Source organism: Bubalus kerabau, chromosome 9 (assembly GCF_029407905.1).
Source record: "Bubalus kerabau isolate K-KA32 ecotype Philippines breed swamp buffalo chromosome 9, PCC_UOA_SB_1v2, whole genome shotgun sequence".
In the NCBI taxonomy this organism is placed as follows: Eukaryota; Metazoa; Chordata; class Mammalia; order Artiodactyla; family Bovidae; genus Bubalus; species Bubalus kerabau.
In genome coordinates, this window is record NC_073632.1 from 35,599,875 (window position 1) to 35,607,982 (window position 8,108).

Below are 8,108 nucleotides of genomic sequence, written 5' to 3' on the forward strand. Positions count from 1 at the left end.
TTTTTAACTGTACATGAGGTAGTTGTATTGGTATACATATCTGGGAAGAAGTATGTATGACTCTGTGTGTGTGTGTGTGTGTGTGTGTAGTGATACTCACAATCAAGGAGACATCTGTCCTGGTCAGCTTAATATTCCTCACTGTCTTCTGACAATAGCATCATCCTCTCTGGGCAACTGTTCTCTCTGCCCTCCCCTCTCCCTTGTCCTGGAGATTTCTGATGAGGCTCTCAATTACTGTACTGAGCCACTCCCCAGCCACAAAAGATTGGCTTGCAGCAATCAAAGTGTCCCACTCTCCTGGTCACAGAGATTAAGTTAGGATGTGATTAGGCCAGATCAATGAGTTCTGCCCAGTAATATTTATATATACATATTGGGAAAAGGCAGCTGTCTCTTTCTTCTAGAGTTGTAATCTTAATTGACCTGAGTGAAGCAGGGGCTATTTATATAGCCATGCCCACATGGAAAATGCCCACTTGATCACACAGAACATGTCTTTACAAAGTGAGAGATAATTAAGTAAATATATAGCAAAGAACAGAACTGAAAAATAAAGTACCGGTGATACTGTCACATCCCTGGGTTCAAAGATATTTAAAGCCATCTACCTCTTTTTAGGACTTAGGAGCTGTGCTGTGCTTAGCCACCCAGTCGTGTCCGACCCTTTGCAACCCCATGAATTGTAGCCCACCAGGCTACAAGTTAGCCTTTCCAACACTCGGTCCTTTCCTCTGTAAAATGACCAAATTAGCTTCATCTGTTTCTAAGATCCTTAAAACTATAAACTTACATGTCCTAAACACCACTAAACTAATCACACTTTGAAATAAGTGCCCCGCCAGTGAATGAGTGTGTAATAATTTTTTTCTTCTAATAACATTTTTCCTTTCCATTCCTTTGCTTTTAAGCTTTCTGTTAAAAATAAAAAGTATGATGCTACCAGATTAATCTAGTGGAATGTAAATGCAATCAGTGACTAAATCAAATGTGTCTGTAGTCCACGACATTTCCAAAGCAAAAACAAAATTATATATCCTTCTAATTCGAACCAGCTGAAGTAACTGCTGATTTTTATAGTTCCAATGAGATAGTGAATTGTCAGAATTGATTGTCTCTGCAGATTATAATTCTGAGCACTTATGTACAGCAGCCCCTAAATTTAGAGGTTCTTGAAGTTTGGCATTAGAAATGCCCCTATTAGTCTTTCCAGTGGGGTCTCAACCCTCAAAACCCATCCTTCTGAATCCCTTCCCAGACTCATGGCATAGCTATTAAGTTCATACTTCTTACTTGTGCTCAGTTGTATCCGACTCTTTTGGGGCCCCACGGACTATATCCCACCAGGCTCCTCTGTCCATGAGATTTCCCAGGCAAGAATACAGAGTGGATTGCCATTTCCTACTCCAGGGGCTCTTCCCAACCCACGAATTGAACCCACATCTCTTGCATCTCCTGCATTGGCAGGTGGATTCTTTACCACTGCGCCACCTGGGAAGACGTCTAAGTTCATAGTCAGAGCCAACCAGGATGAACTGTAGTGGCTGCATGGAATGCTGCATTGGAGAAGGTTATAAGACTGTATGCAGGCTTGTAGAAAAAGATGCTCTAATAAATAAGCAAAGTGTACAAAATGGCACAGTTGTCGAAAAATGTGGCTTTTCCAACTCTGATGGGTATTGCCTTCCAATTGCTAACTTAATTTTGTATTCCAAATGTTATTTGCCTTTTAATAGAAAAGTTTCAAATTCAATTTTAAATGATAGGACTGAACCTTTGATTTGTATATAACAGGCTTTCCTACTGGGTGATACATTTTGGGACCAGGATACTCTCTACATTATTCTTCATATCCAATCATATATTCAGCTTACTGACTGTGCCAAGATAGTATGAATTTATATCCCCAGTGTCTTTCACAACTCCAATTTGTCCCCAGCATGAAATACTACTTATATTGGTTTGAAATTCTGTTCTAAACTTAGAGCCCACGATTTCTGTGTGGGATGTAAAGTTGACAAAACACGTACTTTTTTCCTAATGCAAATCCTACATGCGTTGGCTTTCAGGTAGTCAGGCTGACACTGTTGGGGGCGTGTAAGACAGAAAATAACTCCTGTTAAATGAAAGGGTACAGAGTGAAGAAGGAGGAATGGATCTATTTTGTTAAATGGAATTTTTAGAGACCCAGAGCAAATGGTTCTGTTTTGTTTTGAAGGAGATGAAGAATAAAAATAAACTATTTAAAATGAGAATGAATACATACACATTAGGAGGTCAAGGAAAGCTGACAATCTGCTATTTGTGACAACATTTAATAATATTCAAATTAATTATAATATTGGAAATGGAAAACTCTGACTTCAAATGAATAATGAATAGCAAAACCAGACACGGCTCTGAGGTGAAATGTGATTTTCATGAGGATGGGAACATTTAACATTTATATAGCAGTTCATATTCTCAAAGTCATATATCAGTGACAACTGTAAAATACATCTTTAATTGGAATTGATGAAATACTCTGCAGGGGCACATTTGGATGGTAGTACTCCCCCTTTGTCAAGTAGAGAGAAAGAGAAGAGATTTGGATAAACAAATGCTAAAAGAAAACAAAAAAAACTGCTTATAAAAATGGAAGTCAAATGTCCCGATATCAAGTCATTTGAAATGATTTAATTCTTGGTAGGTATGTCTTTGTAATTCATTCACATGCATATTCATAGTGTATCACAACTCTTCCTGTGTTTAGCTGTTAAGGGTAATCCACATCCTGAATGCAAAAAGATTGATTTATAAATATGTACGGTAATCCGTACACACTACTTAAAATAAAGGCCTTTTCAATCATATACTTTCTCCCAAACTGTCATCTCTCTATTGCTCTTTGTTTATCCTCGCCTTGGCTTAAGTTTAGCCAAAATTTTTCCTGAAGGCTACACTTGCCCAGAGATTTCAGGCCAGCTACCTACTTCTTTGCTCCGGTGCTCAGTCTATTAACATGTCTGTGGAGGACTCAAAAATAGGCCTGTGGCAGAGATTCAGTCCTAGGACTGGACTGGAGGACTGGAGGCCTAGTTGAGGCCAGCCCCAGTTCGCTCCCCTTACAGACAGGTATGACCAAGAATTACATGCTCACCGTGGAGTAGAAGCAGCGGTGCTCTATGCCACTTCCAGGCTTGACCCATATAGCCTCGTCAACCTTTCCCGTCTTTGCCAACTGGAGGTGTGTTAGTCACTCAGTCGTGTCTCTTTGTGACCCCATAGACTGTAACCCACCAGGCTCCTCTGTCCATGGAATTCTCCAGGCAAGAATGCTGGAGTGGGTTGCCATTCCCCTCTCCAGCCAACTGGAGAGGAGCCACATAAAGATAATAGAGCTGCCATCACCCTGAATCTGTAAGTGGCCTCATGTTGAATAACTGCCCGCTAACCTGTTAACCTGGAGAAGGCAATGGCACCCCACTCCATCACTCTTGCCTGGAAAATCCCATGGATGGAGAAGCCTGGTAGGCTGTAGTCCATAGGGTCGCAAAGAGTCAGACTTAACTGAGTGACTTCACTTTGACTTTTCACTTTCATGCATTGGAGAAGGAAATGGCAACCCACTCCAGTGTTCTTGCCTGGAGAATCCCAGGGACGGTGGAGCCTGGTGGGCTGCAGTCTATGGGGTCGCACAGAGTCGGACACGATTGAAGCGACTTAGCAGCAGCAGCAGCAGCCTGTTAACCTGAGAGGGAATGTTTTTATTTGTATGTTGGGGAGGTGTATTTGGAGTTCTTTAGTTTTTCCCCCTTTGATTATGCTAAGTAATGTAAGTGGGTTTGTTACTGCAAGCTCATAGTCTCTAAGCCTCGGTGGCCTCTCAGCGAAACTCTGCACTTGCTTAAGAAGCTGCCTCTCTCTTTACTTCTGCAGCTTTGTGAAACTCTCAGGGCTTTCTTCAAGATGTCATTCTAACCTCTAACCCTTTATTTCTCAGCAGATGACACTGACTCACAGAAACTAATGTCATCAAGCATGAATTCCTTTCCTTTTCTCCTTTCACAAGTCAAAATTATCCACATTTGTCCCATCTTAGTTCTTTTTACTAAGAATTTTATTTCTCTTCAGAAATACTCTCCACATGAGCCCTATCTTTACCCTTCCATTTGCTTGATGCTTTCTCTAAATTCCTTCCCTTTCCTCTCTCCTAGATCATTAATCTCTCCCTCATTCCTATATTCCTTCCTATAAAGGAAAACACGGTCAAGGTTTTCTTAATCTTAAAAAATTTGCTGTACCTAGTATGTGCTAAGTCGCTTCAGTTATGTCCAACTCTTTGCCACCCTATGGACAGTAGCCTAATTCCTAATCCGTCTCACTCCTTAGCTTTTCACATAAGCTTCCTTGAAGTATATTCCAAGTTCTCTCTTCCATTTTTATGATTTCTCATTTGCCTCATATTCTTTAATCCGGCTTCTATTTCTAAGGCTCTCTTGAAATTGTCTTAAGGAAACTGTAGTCATCACTGTTGTTGAATCCAGTATTTCCAGAAGATAAATTTGATTATTTCCTGTTTTTGCTTGAAATACTTCAGTGTCATCCTAAATTAGAGTTAAGTCCAAAAATCTTAGTTTGACTTATAAGGCACTTAAGTATAGGGTTCTTTTTTATTCTCTTGTTTCTTATGGAGCTCTCTTCCAAGTATCCTGTGACCAAACCTTACTGAACTATTTGAAGTTCAAAAAGTTGGCTTAAAGCTCAACATTCAGAAAACGAAGATCATGGCATCCAGTCCCATCATTTCATGGGAAATAGATAGGGAAACAGTGTCAGACTTTATTTTTCTGGGCTCCAAAATCACTACCAGACGGTGACTGCAGCCATGAAATTAAAAGACGCTTGCTCCTTGGAAGGAAAGTTATGACCAACCTAGATAGCATATTCAAAAGCAGAGACATTACTTTGCCAACAAAGGTTCGTCTAGTCAAGGCTATGGTTTTTCCTGTGGTCATGTATGGATGTGAGAGTTGGATTGTGAAGAAGGCTGAGCACCGAAGAATTGATGCTTTTGAACTGTGGTGTTGGAGAAGACTCTTGAGAGTCCCTTGGACTGCAAGGAGATCCAAGCAGTCCATTCTGAAGGAGATCAGCCCTGGGATTTCTTTGGAAGGAATGATGCTAAAGCTGAAACTCCAATACTTTGGCCACCTCATGTGAAGAGTTGACTCATTGGAAAAGACTCTGATGCTGGGAGGGGTCGGGGGCAGGAGGAGAAGGGGACGACAGAGGATGAGATGGCATCACTGACTGGATGGACGTGAGTCTCAGTGAACTCCAGGAGTTGGTGATGGACAGGGAGACTTGGCGTGCTGCAATTCATGGGGTCGCAAAGAGTCGGACACGACTGAGCGACTGATCTGATCTGATCTGATGCTTAAAACTTTATAATTCTTTGATAGTTAGTTCCTTTATTTGGCACGTGTGTCCTCAATCGATCATTTAAGTAATTTCTTACACTTTAAGACCCAATTCTAGTATTTCTGTCTCTTAAAGCCTTTCCTGTTGCATTAAAACTCCTTTCCTGTCATTCAGTGCATAGTGTTTCTGTACTTAGGACTAACCAGGCTGTGTTATAATTTTTGGTATAACTTTTTTTTACTCTTCTACTAGACTGTGAGTTCCTTGAAAACAAAATCTTGTACTACTTATCCTGATATCATTAAAACCTGGCCTAGTGCTGAGATCAGAGTAAACAGTGTGTATGTGAGAGAGAGAAAGAGGACACACACATACACACACACAGAGAAAACATAATGGAATGAATATGTTATTTGCTTACTTATAGGCAGGCTTCCAAAGTTAGTCCTTTAGTTGGTATTCATTTGTGATAAACAGGTATAACAGATTATATCATTGATAAAGCAAAGCATCAAAATGTAAAACACAAAATGATTATATTGTGAGCTTCTTGAAAATTAGCAAATAGAAATATCCATTTATATTAATTTTAGAGAAAAATTTGTGTCTAAGAACTATGCAGCAAACAATTTATCTTTTATAAGAAACTATTTAGGCTTTTCTAAGAAAACAAAAAAGCACAAACCATAAATTCCCTTTGAGTAGTAACCAGGACCACAGAGTGAAGATCGTGTGTGACAGACTCCAGAGCGGTGAACAAAAATCTGAATTATGGACTCCACAGGGGCACATACTACCAGATATTGCCAATCCTCATGAAGAGGACAGTGGTAGTGGAAAGAAGCTGGCTCTTCAGAGAAAGGAAAATTTAAGAAGAAAGAGCATCCGCTGCCTTTCTTAATTGAAGGCTGGATTGACGTGGGCAGGCTTCTGAGGGAAATGTTTGACAATGTCAAATGTGTGTGAAGCCTGATACTGGAGACTCAGCTACTCATGAGTCAGAGTTAAACGGAGGAAAGTTTTTAATTGCACTGGAATGCCTTCTGTCATTTGAAACGAGCTGGATTGCACCATTTCTAAATAATCAGTTGGTAAGCCAAACCTATGGAGTGACTTTCAAACCTTTGGTTAAAGAAATGAGCACAGACCATTTAGAGAAAGTAAGGAGGACAGAATGCGATTTTTCCATGACACAAATGGAACACAAACAATTTAAAATAAATTGAACAGCAGAGCTGAGATGAAGTAAGATTAATGAACTAATAGTTCAATTGAGGCTTTTCCTGTGATTCTGAAGACTAAGTTTATCAAGTGAGCTTCATTTCTAGGTTATGTGATGGGATTACAGGTCAGATAAAAGCAAATGCAATCAAATGTTCCCCAAGTTCACTTTCAGTGTTCCTCTTTTCTTCTGTATTTCTTCATTCTAAAGTTTAATAAGCCAATCCTTTACATACCTAGTTTGTTTTTGCCATATTTCTTCACCTGTGAAGCTAAAAGTAAAGGATTTCTCTTGTATATTTGCCCCCTAAGCTACTTCAACCAAGGCAGAGCTTGCAGTTTGTTAGCTAATATATAAAGCTCTCTTATATTATGACATTCTGTCCCCTACCTTCCCTCCTTTTTTTCCCAAGCAATCTAATTGGTTATTTATTTTTGCCTTCTATTAAAATTAATCTGAAAACTTATAAAAGTTACATCTATCATTATTTTAAGATTAAGTAATGAGCACTTTCTATCCTAATTAAATACCCATAAATTTACTCCCACTCTGTATAAACATATAATATTATATAAATTTTAACTATTTTTCTTCTGTTTAACACCAATTTGAGTATAGGGTTTTCAAGTGTAAGCTGTTCATATCTGTAAATTAAGAAACAGAAGATCTTAAGAAGTGACTCTAACTTTACTTTTTCTCAAATATCCCTAGTACTTAAGAAATAGGTGACTGATAACTAGCTACTTACTTCCATTTATATCTCTATTCACTACTCTATAAAAGTACAAATAGACACTGAACAAGGCAATGTAGTATGATCTTTAAATAATTAATTTTTAAAAATGAAATTGTTTTTTGATTTTTTTTTTTTTGGTGGAAACCAAAAGTCACAAAAAAAGCTCTCTTTGCCTTCTGACTCTTTTTTATATTCTAAAATTCACCGTGGATGAAATATCTTGCTCAGAGTCAACTACAGAGTATGTCTTACCGATTGTTAGTTTATAATAACAGCTGACAGAGCAGCTAGATTGTTTTTTTTAATGCTCTAAGAATGAATATTTTTGGCTGCTAACTTGAATATTGAAAATATATCTAATGAAAATCACAAGGGGTAATAATCAGTATAATCAGGTTGGAGATGCAGCTGGGACTAAATGAAGCATTTTCTAGGAGAAAAAACTTTTCATGGTACGCCATTGACTTATTTAAGACCAGATCAGTTAATAATGCATATAGGAAGAAGTGACCTTGTATGCAAAACCAAAATAAGCTTATTTGTGCTGATCCTACAGTAATGAAAAATGTGAAAGTACATCAGAAGCTATCACTGAAAGAAGCGAGAATCCTCAGGTTTAGGTCATGTTGAAAGATCCCAGTAAATTGGTGAGATCCCGTTAAAGCGAATACTTGTTAAAAATGAGAAAACAAAACAAAACAAAAAAAATGAAGAAAAGCAAATGTATTGTTTGTAATATTTTGTTCT